Source organism: Callithrix jacchus, chromosome 10, assembly GCF_049354715.1.
Source record: "Callithrix jacchus isolate 240 chromosome 10, calJac240_pri, whole genome shotgun sequence".
Taxonomy (NCBI): Eukaryota; Metazoa; Chordata; class Mammalia; order Primates; family Cebidae; genus Callithrix; species Callithrix jacchus.
In genome coordinates, this window is record NC_133511.1 from 17,609,962 (window position 1) to 17,626,295 (window position 16,334).

A 16,334-nucleotide genomic window follows, 5' to 3' on the forward strand; every position below is an offset into this window, starting at 1 on the left:
AGACATGTAGGCTCCTTGCTAAGCCTGCTCCCACCAGCTGCATTATCTATAGATAAGCATATGCTTTTAGCTCTTGAGAAACTCCCATAAACCGCCACTGCTATCAATCTTATGTTTAAGCATAACCTCCCTTTTACTGATTCACCCTGTCATCTGTACTACAGATTAAAGTTATTATATTCAATACATACTATGGAAAACCAGAGCTTGGGGCCTTTGCACCTTTGGGGTACCCATGGGTGGAGTGTGGGGGCTGGCACCCTACATTCTGGCACCCAACATCAAGTAGCTGGGATTACAGGTGCCTGCCACCACTCCCGGCTAATTTTTGTATTTTTAAATAGAGACAGGGTTTCACCATGTCGGCCAGGCTAGTCTTGAACTTCTGACTTCAGGTGATCCATCCACCTCGGCCTCCCAAAGTGCTGGGATTACAAGCATGAGCCACAACACCCTGTCCTAATGTCCTTTTTCTATTCCAGCATGTGATCCAGGGTGTCATAATTAGTTGCCATGTCTCCGTAGGCTCCACTTGGCTGTGATAATCGCTGGTCTTGGTGCCCTTGACAGTTCTGGTGCATACTGGTCAGGTGCTGTATAGGAGGCCCCATTATCAGAGTTCATTTGATGGTTTCCTCATGGTTATCTGGGCTGTGTTTGGGGAGGAAGACTAGAAGACTACAGAGGTCGAATGCCATTCTTGTCACATCACATGAAGGGTGTATACTATTAACATGACTTACTGCTCTTGATTTTCACCTTAATCAGTTGGCTGATGTTGTCTGTCAGCTTCTCCACTAAGAAGTTATTTTGTCTGCACTTTCTTCACTGTATTCTTTGGAAGGAAGTTACTAAGTGCACCCTACACTTAAAGAGAGAGAAGGGTTTCTTTCTCTACCGCCATTGAAGGCAGATTATCTATGTAAGTGATAGGAAATTCTTGTATATGAGAGATCTGTCTCTTCCAATAGCTGAAGTTTTAAATATTTTATTCAGAAGTTATAACTGCTATCAGCCAAAGGGTGTTTGAAAATAGCTTGTACTGGAATAACCCTTTGGCAGATGATAGTTACAGACGCTGGGGGGATCTTCTCATATCTTAGTTGGACACTTACTTGGTCCATGCACTGTGCTAAACATCATTCACACATCCTATTTCATTTAATCTTAGCAATAACTCTACGTAGTATCATTATGCCCATCTGATGCGTAAAGAATCAGAACCCTACTGGTGAGCCCCACTGTACTACACACCATACTTTTAGAATTTCAGTGAATTTTCTTGCCCTCTTTGTCCATGCAAGTTTTGTGCTGCTAGGTGAGCCCTGCTCTCACTGGTCTTCATGAATTTCTGGCTCCCCATCCTCCCTTTCCTGCTGGGCCTGGTTGTGTAGTAACTGGGTGCCCACCTCAGCATGCTCCAGAGCCAACCCCAGAATTCAGTTCTGTGATTTCTGATGGGTGCCTGAACTCTCAGACACAGACTATGAGACCCTGGCCACCATAACAGTCCCAGGGAATGAGGGGCCATAGCCTGACGCCTCCACTCACACATAAAATACCCTTGCCACCCAAGGGCAAAAACAGCACCTCACACCTACGAGGACCTGAGAGAGCTAGAAGTCTGTTTCACACTCTGAGCAAAATCCCCCACCCAGATGTTAACAGGCAAGAGGACAGGGAGGGAGTTGAAGACTCAAAAGCCACTATGGTCGGAAAACAAAACCAAACAAAACAATCTGTGGACGGTTAACCCACCTGCCCACAAAACAGCCCCTAAAGGAGGACCCATGAGGTATGGTGGGGCTCAGCCAATTCTCACAAGTTCAACCATTCAACACTCAAGGTTTCGCCCCTCCTTACTACCACCCCTAGAGCTTTGTGCTGGGCACTACAATCAGGTGAAAAGACAGTGTGGGTGCAGAATCTCATTTGATTTTTACAAAAACCTTAGGAGGATGCAGGGCAGGGATTCATATCCTCACTTTATCATAGAAATGGAGGCTTAGAGGGGTCAAGTGATTTGCCAAAGACGGTCCAGTAAGTGAGCATGCTGTCCAACTCCATCTTGGGCTTTATATGAAATGGCTCAAGAGAAAAGACTGGAACCCCTCCCGTTAAAACACATCGAGTAGTGGCACCTAATAATAGTGGGCCGATCAACAAAAATGCAGACGAAACTGTTGGTCAAAACAGTACGTTCTTCCTAAAGCTGAAGAACTTAGGAAGATTCGAATGTCTAGTGTTAACCAAGGGAGGCTCTCTATAAGCAGTGCTGAGTATTCTGCAGAAGGGGGAAGAGAAGGCACAAAGAAGGCCAATTAACTCCACATTCCCGGGACTGTGTCCCCACTCTCTGACTACCATCTCCTGGAGAGCTGTGCCTGGCTAGAATCCCCATACAGAAATCACCTGTTGGCCTATGCGAGGAAACCGCCTACCTCAGACATGTCTCTGTGGATTGACAGCACGTGGTCTAATGCCTAGCACACAGTGGGTGCACACTAAATTTCTGTTGACTGGAGTTAGCTGTTAAATGTTTGCTGACTGAGGCACAGATAGAAATCACTCTTCCAAGATTACACAGCCAGTAAGTAGCAGAAGGGAGATTCAACCCAAGTCAACATTCAGCCCTTAACCCTCTGTTTTCCCCTCCACCATACAGCCTCTTGCCTCAAGAACCAGAATAATGTTGTTTTCCCATCCTATTCCTCGTAACTCCCAACACAATGTGTGCCACACAGTAGGCTCATAAGAAAGTTTTATTGACTGAAACTTAACAGTCTGCCCCCAACACTGAGCCTGGGGAGTTTCCTTACTAAACCACATGCCATGGTGGCCAGGAAGTGGAGGGATGGGCCTGAGTTGGGAAGAAGGAGGAAAGGGCCCTGGACACAGAGCAGTGGCCAAGGCTGAGGATTGGGGTAGAGGGTGGGGAGGAGGCACACCACATTGGTCCCCACACAATCCCTCAAACCCCAACCCCCACCCCAGGCCACCCCAAGCCCTGCACAACCTGACAGAGGCAGCCATACCTCTGTTCTGCCATCTGTCCCCTCCACCTGGAAGTCTCTTCTCTCCCTCTTTACCTGGTTACCACTCCAACTCACGCAGATTTCAGTGAACCTCCTCCTGGAAGCTTTCTTGGCCTTCCTTACCAGGTAAAGCCTCCAATAAAGGCTCTCATGGCACTTATCACAGTTGCAACTCTGCATTTTATTTGAGTGACTATTTAATTCCCATCTATCTCCCCTTCTGAGCTGCAAGCTCCTGGTGGGGGTAGATGGGGCTCTCCTTTGCTCATTGTGTTTTCCCAGAATCCTGAACACTGTCTGGCACTGAGGAAATGCCCAGTGATGCTGTGCTGAATAAGGGAATGACTGAATGAATAGAGATAAATGTTGACATTAGAGTACCCTCTGTGGGAGGATGAAAATGACCCCCCAAAAGATATCCAGACCTAGTCCCTTGAACCTGTGAGTGTTACTCTATATGGAAACAGTATCTTTGTATCTTGTGATTAAATTATGGGTCTTGAGATGGGGAGGTGAAGTCAGCCTAGATAATTAAAGTGAGCCCTAAATGCAATCACATTGGAATTCTTAATAAATGTTTGGTATAAGAAGGAGGCAGGGAGAGATTTCTCTCTCTCTCTCTCTCTCTCTCTCTCTCTCTCTCTCTCTCACATACACACACACACACACACACACACACACACACACACACACACACACGAGAAGACAGGCCACCAGGAACCGAAAGAGGCAAGGAACACATTCCTTCCCAGTGCACATCTCAGCCCTGCCAGTAGCTTGATTGCAGCCCAGGAAAACTGATTTCAGACCCTCCAGAACCAGGAAATAATCCATTCCGTCATCTTAAGCCACCCAGCGTGTGATAATTTGTTACAGCCATGGGAAACAAATACACCTGACCCACAAAACCCTCCTCACCCTGACCCCCAAAACCCTCCTGCCTTCTCTGTGTCTAAGCATCTCAGGTTTGGGCAGAAGGAATAATCTAAAATAATCTGAAATCATTTTCAAAGGAAAAAAGAAAGGAGGATCAAGAAGAAAGAGATGAGAGGGTGCATGTAAGGAGGGCTAGAGCCCGAGTGCAGGGGGATGGTAATTTACTCAGAAGCTGCAGGAAAAAGAGCCCTATGTCCATGGCTCCCTCAACTCTCCTCCAGGGAATATTCTCCAGAAGTGGGGGAGGCTGAGAGTTCTCAAGTCCCCCGTCTACCTGTCTGTCACCTGTCTGTCTGTCTGTCTATCTGTCAGCTACTAGCCATGATCCCCATGAAGGAGCCAGTCCTCACCCAGGTGGGCCTCACGTACCAGCCAGGCATGCCTCTGCCTGGAGGCCTGACACTTGCTGTTCCCTTTGCCCACAACACCCTTCGTCCAGATATCCACATAGCTCATTCCTCACCTCCTTCAGGTCCTCCTTCTAATCTCACCTACTGGGGGAGGCCTGCTGCCCACTCTATTTTAAATGGAGTTGGAGGCCAGGCGCAGTGACTCACACCTGTAATCTCAGCACTTTGGGAGGCTGAGGCAGGTGGATTGCTTGAGCCCAGGAGTTCAAGCCCAGCTCAGGCAACATAGGGAGACCCTGTCTCTATAAATAAATCTAAAGAAAAAAAGGAAACAAATGGAGGTCGGGGAGGGAAAAGGAAAAAAGGCACCCCCCATTCCCCAAACCCCTTGCTTACTTTATTGTTCTCAGTGGCGCTTATCACTGTCTGACATACTATACGTTTCTCTCATTTATTGACTCTTGGCATCTGTCTCCTGCTGCTACAATGAATACTCCATGTGGCAGAGTTTTGTTTGCTTTGTCTGCCTCGAATGACGCCTGGTATGTGGCAGGAAATCAACAATTATTGAAGAATAAACACTCTCACAGGGCCTGTCTCCAGGAAAATGGAAGTGCTGGGGTGAGCACTGTCAGGTGGGAGCAGATGGGAGCGGGATGATAAAGTCTCTGCTTCAGAAGCCACCAGCCCAGCCATGTCTTCTGCAGGTTCTCTGTGCCAAATGCAAACCCTGTCAGGTCACAGCATTGCTTACACTTTCTAGTAATTTTCATTCCCACAGATCCCACCCCTGGCTTCCTTGGGCTATGGGCCTCCCACAGGGTGAACTGGCAGCACCCAAACACCTGCCAGTAGTCCCCCCAAAGTTGGTTCTTTGCCTGGCAGCCTTGCAACTGGCCTACTGCTGAAAATGTCCCACTTGCTGCTCTTTGTCTGTGGCTGGTGTGTGTGGAGCTGGCAGGAGCAGTCAACATGGAGTTAGTGTCAGACCTGGGCTTATGAGCCAGCTGCACCACGTACAGAGTTACCTGGGTAAAGCACATAACTTAAGACTCAGTTTCCTTCTCTGTAAAATGGGAAGAGAAGACCCAATTCAAGCAAATTATTGCTTGAATTCATAGAATTCTATCCCACATAGAATCAGAGGAAGTACCTTAGGTTTCCTTTCCCCCACTCTTTCTAACTAAACATCCTCTAAGACAAATGTATCTTTTCTGTTTTTGTCCCCAGGCACTTAGCACAGTGCCTGACACAGGGACTACTCAATGAATGTCTGCAGGTTTGAGCTACTGACCCAAGAAGAAGATGTGGCAGTTATGAACTTTGTCACAAAACTGGGATCTCAGAAGAGCTGTGCAACTGACTTATGCTTTAATATGTGATGACCACAGTCGGCCTAGGGAGAAGAATTAAGTGGAGAGGAGGAAGTAATCTTGAGTCTGGAGCTCAAGAAAGTGGTGTAATAGCAACAGGCTGGGACCAAGCACCAGAAATATCTCACTTTGTGAGTGGACAGGAAGCCGCTCCTGGGACCAGCGGATGGGCGAGCACCCAGTAATCACGTGGAAACGCTTCTGTTAATTTATAAATGTAGATACATGTAGTGACCGCTTACCAGAATTTCAAGATCCTCAGCATCTGTTTACTTCAGCTTTCCAAAGTTAGGCTGAAAATTTCTACAATGTGCAACAGTAAACATGAGTCACCTCTTTGAAACTTCATACTGTGCATCAAGTGTTGATCAAAACTGTATATTTCCATATATGTTTGTATGGGTTTTGAACACATTTAATAATTAAAGTTTAATTTTTTTTTTTTTTTTGAGACGGAGTTTCACTCTTGTTGCCCTGGCTGGAGTGCAGCAGCACAATCTTGGCTCACTGCAATTTCCACCTCCTGGGTTCAAGCGATTCTCCTGCCTCAGCCTCCCAAGTAGCTGCAATTACAGGCATTTGCCACCAAGCCTGGCTATTTTTTTTTTCTTTTGTATTTAGTAGAGATAGGGTTTCACCATGTTGGTCAGGCTGGTCTTGACCTCCTGACCTCAGGTGATCCACCCACCTTGGTCTCCCAAAGTGCTGGAATTACAGGCGTGAGCCACTGTACCCAGCTAGTTTAAAATTTTTTTGTATGTAAAAATGACTTCACCTTACACAAGAACTAGAACAATGCTCAGAAGAAATGCTCGTTTTTTTCATGGTCCTGGTAATTTTCCACTGGAATTTTGGGGTGTCCTGAGAAGAGAGGCGGGGGAGGAGAGAGGGACAGGTCAGTGAAGACAGAAAGGAGGTTGGCTACGGACTATCGGAGATATCAGCAGGACCTCCCCCATCAAAATCACCGAAATATCGGCCTGTTTAAAAGAGTCTGGAAGAGGAGGTGAGAAGAACATTGCCTGTCTTGTTCTTTTGTCCCAAAAGGTCAGATCACCACAGAATGAACCTGGGGGTAAGGTGTGAACCCACTATGCTCTTGAGATAGCTATTCCTCTCTGACTTTCGTTTTCTCATAAATTATAAAACTTCCACTACCCTCAGGACTACAGAGCTTCTCTCTCCATGCCCTCCTCCCACACATCCTCTGCTGGGCACTTGTACACCCTCACCATGCACCATTCCTGGCTGGCCTCCAATTATCATTTCTTGTACTCGTCATTAATTCTGTGAAACAGGAAAGACTGTACTTCCACTATGTCCTGGGCAGAGTGCTGGAAGGGAAGCATGTACGTAGAATGATGGGAGCTCCCTGAAAAGATTCTAGGGTTCCACTGGGGGCAGTGAGACCTCCTGGAACCTGGGGACAGGGAGAAGCAGCTTCCCACTGTGAGCTGCTGTAGACATGCTGGGCCCAGCAATGAACAGAAAGGAAACCCAATTTATAGGAAAAATGACAGCAGCATATATCCACAAGCGTACAATACTTTAGAGTTTATAAAACACGTTAGAGCCAAGCTGTTTCTTCTCATATCATAATGAAGTTACCTACTGAAGTCTAAACACCCTAAAAGTGCATGAGCCTGATAAGGCCAATTTCTTCCTAATTTTTGGATTCGATCATGCCTAGGCAATGGTATTTAACAAATTCTTGCTTGAATTCATCCTTTCCACAACGCTGACAGTTTGGAAGAAGCAGTATTATCCTCCTTTTGTAGCTAAGAAATCTGAGACCTGGGGAATTCATGACTTGCCCAAAGCCACAGATGGCAACTGACAGACCTGGGGCTTGAACCTCAGGCTTACGTCTTCCCACTGAGCACTCTGGTTGCTGCCGGAGACAGGGGAGAATACAGAGCTTTAAATCCTTGAAGCTGAGAGGCTGTAATTCAAGGGTTTACAAGACATTTCTGCATGACAGAGTAGTGATCAGGATTTGTCTTCCATGGGAGCCTCCACTGTATTGGGTGAACCTTCTTGGTCTTGTCAATACAAAGTAGATGTATGCTCATTGTTCTGGAAGACATTCTGTGATGGGTCCAAGACAGAGGCCTCAGACTGAAGTGTTACCAGTTTCATGTAGCAATGCCAGTGGAGTATGTCCTTAGCAGAACCATGCCCCTGAGGAACTACAGAAATGGTTTCCATAAGTCTCAACTTAGGCTGTCCCAGCCTAAATATCATTGTCCTTTGTCCAGGTATTGTCTGGGCAGGAGGAGAAGGCAGACCTAGTCTCTTCCCTGCTGGGGAGGAAGGACTGAGTGTGGACACAGGCTCTGGATTGGGCCTGACTTGCCACTATCTGGGCCGCACGGCTGCTGGCCCACCTGCAGTGTTATTTAAGGCCAAGGTAGGCTTAAGGCAACGAGCCCAATATGAGCCACTGGAGCCAGATTATACCTTCAGGATGGGGCTAGGAATTTCTCTTGGAAGACATTGATGTTCTTGTTGTGAATCATCTTGAGGCAAAAAGTTAAAAACAAAGCAAGGTGGTCTTTGGGCAGGAAGACGAAGACCTCTCCTCTTTTTTATGTGCAAGAAGGGTGTTCAGAGAGGTCTAGAGACTTCCAAAGGCAGGAAGTTCACCGGCCTCTCCCTGCCACCAACACTGCCAGAAGCTTAAGGAGGGTTTGCAAAATGCGGCTGAACTGGTGGGTACCCTGAAACTACTGCTTTGAGCAGTCGTAACCAACTATCTCTTTGGTACTTTGTTATTTGAGAGCTTCTGACAGCATTTTTTTACTTTTTACTTTTTTTTTTTTTAAGACAGTTTCACCATGTTGGTCAGGCTGGTCTTGAACTCCCGACCTCAGGTGATCTGCCCGCCTTGGCCTCCAAAGTGCTTGGATTATAGGTGTGAGCCACCACGCCCAGCTCGACAGCATTTTTTAAATGTCTGGGCCTGTGTCCACACTTCGGACAAACAGCTGCAGCTCAGAGGCTGCCACCATGAGACACTCAGAGGTGAGCTGCAAGCCCTCTACGATGGCTCTGGAATTGGAAACCTAAGAGCAGATGGACTTCCTGCATTTGTGGGATGGGATTTCAAACTGCTGTTATTTTAGAATTAAGGGGAAATGACACCCTTAAAAACTAGAGAAGTCAAGGCCATCTGGGCTGCAGAAGGAAGACATGACTGTCTCTTAAAATGACATGAGATATTTCTGTCAATGTTCTGTTCTTAACTTCTTACATCCCATGTTCACAAAGCAATGACAATGGACTAAGTTCATGACCGGTGACAATGGACCAGGTCCACAGCCTTCCTGACAAGGTGATTTTCTTAAAATCATTCTGGGGGAGGGAGGTGTCCCCAGCACAGCCAAAGGCCCCAGTTGTCCCGAGATGGTGTGGTGGGCCTCAGCACAACGTACAACCCAGAGTGAGGCCAAACACATGCAGGCGATGAAAGGAAGGGGCTAGAGCCCCCTAGTCAGCATGCTTTGCTGAATGCTTCCACGGACTGCACTCCCTCTTACTTGAGAAGCCATTATCAGCTCTCAGAACACTTTGGTGTCTGGCTTTACAACAGCCCAGATTCCAATCTTGCCAACAGCTAATACAGGCAAAGGGACTGGTCCCTGGGTACACGGCTGGTAGTGATCAAACTGGGGCTAGAAAGAAGTAGATCTGTTGGTTTTGAGGTACACAGGCTCCTCGGCCTTGGGTAATGACCAAGAACACTGTCCCAGACAGATGATAGGAATGAGAAGGCTCTTAGCCCCAGCTCTGCTAATTCGAAGGAATTAGCAGGGACATTCCTTCATCTGAGAGATCAGTACTTCTTCCCCTTCCTCCTAAACTGATGGGCATGACCTCAAGCAGTCTTCACAGTTCCACAAACTTAGCTGCTGTGGTTTGATAGCCAGAGTTGAACTCCGATCTGGAGACCAAAGTTTTCATTCTGTCACTAACTAGTGAGGTACCCTTGCTAGTCACCTTCATGCTCTAGACTTCCTCTTCTATTTAAAATGCAAATCTGCCATATCCCTCTCCTACCTAAAACTCTTCACTGAAGCCTTTCACCCAGCTGTTCCAGGAACTCCCCATCCAAGCCTGAGCCACTACGTAGAGTCGAGGAGAATGTTGAGAATGGGGTTTTGTCCCTTCTGAGCTCTTTGGTGCTCCTCCAGGAGGAAGCCAGGCAGAAGTGAAGGGATGTGGACACTAATTAGGTTTGGCAGCTGGAGACTCCTCCCATGGCTGTTGCTGGAGCTGGGCGAGGCTCACTGTCCATCTGCAATTCTCCTGGACCCAACTGTGTGGGTACCAAGTTTCCTACCCACACAGTTTCCTTCTCTCTGCCTCCTTCTCATGGTCGGTACCCTCTGTGTCTCTCTCTGTTGTGTGCAGCTCTGACATAGTGAGCACAAGTCCTGGAACTTCCCTACTAGCCAGTCCAAGGACCGAAACTGCAAGTTGTGCTTGTTAGCCACTCATGCATACTTCCTACCCACTCTGATGCCCGCCCGACTCCCCAAGGATGCCCATTTAACAGCATCATCCTAAAGACCAAGATAAAGCAAAATGAAAATGAGACAGTGGAACCACCCAGAGCCCAAAATCTGCCCTAGAAATTCCCCAGGGTAGCCACAGGGGCAAGATGTTCACCCAGCTCTACCCACAGGTTCCCTGGGCGTGCCACATCCCTCTACCCTCTACATCCCTCTACAACATTCTCAGCCCTCAGCTGTTCCTCCTTCCGTGCCCCCGCCACTTTCTCTCAGCCTCCATTCTCTCTTTCTCTCAATCACTTGATGTTTGTCTCTTGCAAGAACTCTTCCAAGATTCAGAAGCACACTCTTCACATGGTAGTAAAAGCGTGAGCTCTGGAGTCAAACACGCTCCTAGCTCTGCTACTTACTGACTAAATGACATGGGCAAGTGACTTAGTCTCTGACCTCATTTTCCCATCTGCAAAATACTGATAATGATGCTCATCTTACTGAGTGGCTGTAAGGATTAAATGAAATATGGTTTACAGATTATTCAGGGTAGTTCACACTAGCTGCTATGAAAAAAAATTCAATCTTAGTGGCTTGATAAGGGTTTACTCCTCACCCAATCAATAGGCTGATGCAAACTGGGTGTCTTTTCTGCACAGCTCTCCTCCAAGAGGTGATTCCGGGACGAAAGCTCCCTCTATTCGCTTAGAGTCCTCCACTGGACACCTCCAGATGACTGGCAGAATAGCAAAGACAGAGTTAGCACCCAGGCCTGTAGGTGGCACCCATCACCTCAACTTTACATTAGTTAAAAGCCAGTCACATATTCTACTTAACTGCAAGGGGGACCAAGAAATATAGTTGCCCTATGTGCCCAGGAAGAGGAACTGGGATTGCTAAGCATCTGGCCATTCTCTGCCACAACATGTAAAGTACTTCACACAGTGCCTGACAGGTCATAAAATCTCAGTAAATATTAATAGAAGATATGGCCAAGTGTGGTGGCTTACGCCTGCAATCCTAGCACTTTGGGAGGCTGAGGCAGGAGGATGGTTTGAACCTAGGAGTTCCAGACTAGCCTGGGCAATATGGGGAAACCTCATCTCTACCAAAAAAAATTTAAAAATTAGCTGGGCATACTTACCTGGCAGGGGAGATACCATGATCACAAAGGTGGGTTTCCCAGGGCAAGGCTTATCCATTGCACTCTGGATGTGCTGACCCCTGCGATTTCCCCAAATGTGGGAAACTCGACTGCATAATTTGCGGTAGTGGGCGACTGCGAAAAAGAAAAAAATGATAAAAATAAAATAAAACAATTTTAAAAAATTAGCCAGGTATGGTAGCCTGCAACTGTAGTCCCAGCTACTCAAGAAGCTGAGATGGGAGGATCGCTTGAGCCTGAGAGGTGGAGGCTGCAGTGAGCCAAGATCATGCCACTGCACTCCAGCCTGGATGATAGAGTAAAACCTTGTCTCAATCAATCAATCAATAAAAATGAAGAAAAATTTTAAAAAGAGCAGATGCTATAAAAATTGCTTCCTAAGTCTCTCTACTGGCATGAATACTAGAATTCACAGAAACTTAGTGTGGACTTTTCAGAATACTGAATACACAACAAAATAAACATGTGAATTCCGTGGTTATTTTTCTTCCTTTTAAAGTATAGTAATCACATACCTAACATTACTCCTATTCTGGGTGCTCTCCACGAGGCAGCAGGATACATTGGAATAGCTTGCATTCAAATCCTGGCTCTGTCCTGAGCAAGGTATTAACCTATGTTAGCCATTGTGGCTTTCTCATCTTAAAACAAGAATTCCAGTTTATCCACATTCCAGGGTTCTTAAAAAATGCCATATTCCCTCATTTCCTTCTGTCTGGAAAACCCTCCCTATCCACTCTTCATTAGCTACCTCCTACTCCTCCCTCAAGTCTTGACTTAGCTGTCACCACTTCCAGGACGCTTTCCTTCTCTTCTACCCCAAGTGTGGTTAAATGCCCGTGTCTTTTGTCCTCACGTCAGCATGTACTTGCCTTCCAAGAGCACTTAACCATGGTGTATTAAAATTTCTGCACTTTCTGTCCCTAGCTAGATTGCTTCTTGGTGGAAGGGACATGGTTTTGACCACCATTTTGTTCCTAGCATCAGCACAGCATCTCGCCCACAACGAGTGTGCAGTAAATATTATCATACGAATGAATTAAAATTTTGATCCTCCTTCAAAATGGTAACATGTAAGATTTTAAAACTCTTTCACATCAACAAAAAATTAAAAAGACAGGTTCAGGAACTGACCGTGCACAGTGGCTCATGCCTGTAATTCCAACACATTGGGAGGCCAAGGCAGGCAGATCACTTGAGATCAGGAGTTCAAGACCAGCCTGGCCAACATGGCAAACCCTGTATCTCCTAAAAATACAAATACTTCACCATGAGTGGTGGTGGGCACTTGTAATCCTAGCTACTTGGAACGTAGAGTAGCCTTTCTCAAAAGGCACTTGAATCTGAGAGGTGGAGGTTGCAGTGAGCCAAGATCGTGCCACTGCACTCCAGCCTGGGCAACAGAGCGAGACTCCATTTCAAAAAAAGACAAGTTCAGGAAGAAACATCACACTGTCTTTCTCTTTTAAAAGGTCAGGGGGAACTAAGCAGTTGTTTCAGAAGGCAGCCATACCCCTTGGGTCATGACAGCAATTTACCATCTTAATTTCTCACTTGAGCAACAGAGAGTATAAGAAACATCTTCACATACTAAAAAAGCCTGGGGCTTGCCCTCCCCATTCGTCTGGAGGTGTGGCAACAGAGCTGTCCCCCAAGGGTGGCCCTGGCTGATGAGGTGTCCTGGTAGGCCTGCAGATACGACTCTACTCTCCCCATGTAGCTGGGCACCCCTGCCTTCCCTGGCTATCATCAAGAGTGAGGTCCTCCTAGTCCCACTGAGGAATCTTAGATACAGGATGGGATCTCCCAACTCCCTCCCCCAGCCAGCCTGGCACACTCTCAGGCTAGGCCACTGGGCAGAGAGATTTCTACTCTGCAAATATTGAAATAGGGCTTATATCTCCATAAACCATGGGAATAATGCCACACTAACTCGTAGACTACACAGAGTTCTGATGTCACACACAAGTTAGGAGTCCTTTCTCAAAAGCTGCAGTGAATAAGGCCCTCCATGTGGGCACGGGGCCCTGCCAGAGAAACCTCCCAGGAGCAGGTAATAGTTATAGGAGGCAGTCAAATGCCTAGGCAGATAGGGCAGGTCCCTGGTGAAAGCCCATCTCTAAGGTGAAGACAATTTAAAAACCTAAAAACTGAGCTACAAGTTAAATCCTCCGACTGGATTGAGAACCTGTCTTCCTATCTGGCATGCTTTCCTCTGATTGATCCCTACTCTTCACCTATTTTACATACACCTACCCTTTCCTAATAGGTTTTCTACACTGTCATGCCTACCTTTGACTGGTGTCTTTGCTTTAACCTTTTTTGCATACTCACAAACCAATCAGCATGCACTCCCCATACTGAGTCTATAAAAAGCCCTGGACCCAGCCATACCGAGAAAAAAAAAACAACCAACTGCGGCGGTGGGAGACCAACCCCCTCCCCATCCCCTCTCTGCTTAGACCTGTTCTGTCGTTCAATAAAAGTATTCTCTGCCCATCCTCACCCTTCAACTGTCAGCGAATCCTCATTCTTCTTGAACACTGGACAAGAGCACAGGAACAGGAACCACCAAATGAAAGTACAAACTACAATATAGGCAGGATGGGGTGTGGTCGGGGAGGTGGGGTAGCAGGCCTGGAGGTGGGGTGTTGCCAGCCAGAAATGTCCTGAGCCCCTCTTCTTTGGGCTTCTCCAAGAACAAGCACAGGGCTCCAGGGATGCCCACACAGTCCCAAGCACACATATGCACCTGGCAAACAGACTCACAGACACATGCTCAACAGCATAATGAAATCCAAATCCACAGACTGGCCACTGCAAATCGTATATGACTGCAAGTGCATGCACACACATACACACACATACACACACACACACACACACACACACACACGCTTTGAAGCAGGTGTCAGTCTCCAGGAAAAAGTGATGGACAGTCTATCTCCCATATCCTCTCATCTTTGGTCCACCTGGAGATGGCCTCATATGAGCCAAGTGACACAGAGGTGTGAGAGACTGAGGATGGGCTGAGGTGTTACCCAGTACTCCAGTAGTGCTATTACCCAATACAAAAATTGGTCTGAACATCAGATTTCAAGCAAGCGAGGGGCCCCAAAAGAGGTTGGAAGAAGTCCTTGTGGAGGCTAAAGCCAACTCCATGTTGGATGTGAATCCACTGTTTCAGCTAAGTTGGCTTCTGAGCCTCCCAGAAGGCCCCTGAGATTCCCAGGTTATCTATTGCTCCTTGTATGAGAGCAAGCACCTACTGTAAATCCAGCCCTTAGGTCAAACAACCTTGATGTTATCATACTTCAACTGTCCTGCACATCCCTTCTGAATGACCATTCCCCTATGGTCTGCAAGCTCTGGGCCTGAGGGAGAAGCATGGGAAACCACAGGGAGACACAGATGTGGTTTCTGTTTATAAGCCCTTATTAAATGTTTTTTTCTAAGGAACTGGATGTGTCAGCCTGTAACCTGCAAAAACGTCTGGCTGCTTGCGGCTTGTAGAAAGAACCGATAATAAAGAAAAATCTGCTAGCTTCCATGCTAGCAGGGGAAGGGCAGCAAACAATTCCACTCTTCAATTTGTAGGGGGAACCCAGGGGTTTTTAAAGAAAGGATCTGAAATGCAGATCTTATTGTCTTACTTGGTGGAGGGGCTGGTGCAATTGTGGATCCTGCCAGGTTATAAATGAGTTACTCTTCAGCTGGGTATAGGTTCAATTCCTGAAGTAAGCTTTTATTGGAGAGAATTCCAGTGGTGTCTGATCCCTATCAGGATGCAGCCCCTGAGGCACCTAAGGAAATATATGACCAGATAAGGGCATAGCCTGTGCTTAACAAGCACGTAAGGAAACAAACATGCATAAGGCCGTGGAGTACACATGAGACAGGAAAGTGAGAGGAGGTTCACAGCACATCCTGAGGCTGTATTTTAAGATGAGAGGTTACATACAGGCAGTTTGTTTCAAGGCTATATCCTGAAACCCAGAGAGGGGAGAGGAAAAAGAAAAGAAGGAAAAATAAATTTAAAACACAGTTTGAGGCTGGCGGCACCCCTGTAATCCCAGCACTTTGGGAGGACGAGGCAGGCAGATCACCTGAGGTCAGGAGTTCGAGACGAGCCTGGCCGACATGGTGAAACACAGTCCCTACTAAAAATACAAAAATTAGCCGGGCGTGGTGGCGTATGCCTGTAGTCCCAGCTACTCGGGAGGCTGAGGCAGGAGAATCGCTTGAACCCGGGAGACAGGGTGCACCGAGCTGAGATTGCGCCACTGCACTCCAGCCTGGACAATAAGCGAGACTCAGTTGCCAAAAAAAAAAAAAAAAAAAAATCGCGGTTTGGGGCTCAGCTGCTAAGCTGCTGGGTTACAAGCCTCTTTCTTGGGCCTCAGCTTCCTGGGACTTTGGAGGCAGGGCTGCATAGACTGCTTAAACTGCTTAGTCGTGGACCCCCCTCCAACAATTAGGAGGGACTACTCAGTATTCAACCTTCGGTGTCATCAGACCCCCGACGGCGAGGCCCTGGGTCAACGCCAAGCAATACTCACACCCGCGTCCTCGGGCCCCTTCCCTCAAGCGCCTGCAGCAACCTCCTCCCCACGCAGAGCGGCCGCGGCCACATCTTCAACGCCAAGCCGGCATGCCCTGCAAAAGCAGCTCGGCCGCCCTCACCTCACCTTCCACACTCAGGGGCGAGGGTGTGCCTGGCAACCCGCTCCCAACACACGCACGCGCGCGCGCGCGCACACCACACACACACACACACACACACACACACACACACACACAAGGCCGGAAGGGCTGTCCGGACCTTCGACCCGAGGGCACGGGCGCTCGAGGGGGAAGGGAGGGAGGGATTGTCGAAGCCCGCTTCTGCCTCGGGACAGTGGCGCGTTCGTCCCAGGAGGGTGCCCTGAGGTAAAGGAGCTCCTACATTCCGGCCTCGGGGGCGGACGTCT

The 16,334-nt window shown here is 47.6% G+C and overlaps 1 long non-coding RNA gene and 1 pseudogene across 2 annotated transcripts in view; one reads left to right on the top strand and one right to left on the bottom strand.

The window, feature by feature from the left end:
• LOC108593733 (uncharacterized) overlaps positions 1-16,334 on the bottom strand; it is a 46,029-nt gene extending 29,695 nt beyond the window's left edge. The window contains exons 1-4 of one of the 2 annotated variants that reach the window (XR_001914287.4): positions 13,871-16,334; positions 11,344-11,478; positions 10,816-10,935; positions 939-6,555 (exon numbers count right to left, since the gene is read on the bottom strand). This is a non-coding gene — a long non-coding RNA (uncharacterized LOC108593733). Of the gene's footprint in view, positions 1-938; positions 6,556-10,815; positions 10,936-11,343; positions 11,479-13,870 lie in introns of those variants that run through there. The other variant, XR_004731039.3, reaches the window with a different exon arrangement.
• Positions 11,336-11,481, top strand: LOC118146061 (U1 spliceosomal RNA; annotated as a pseudogene).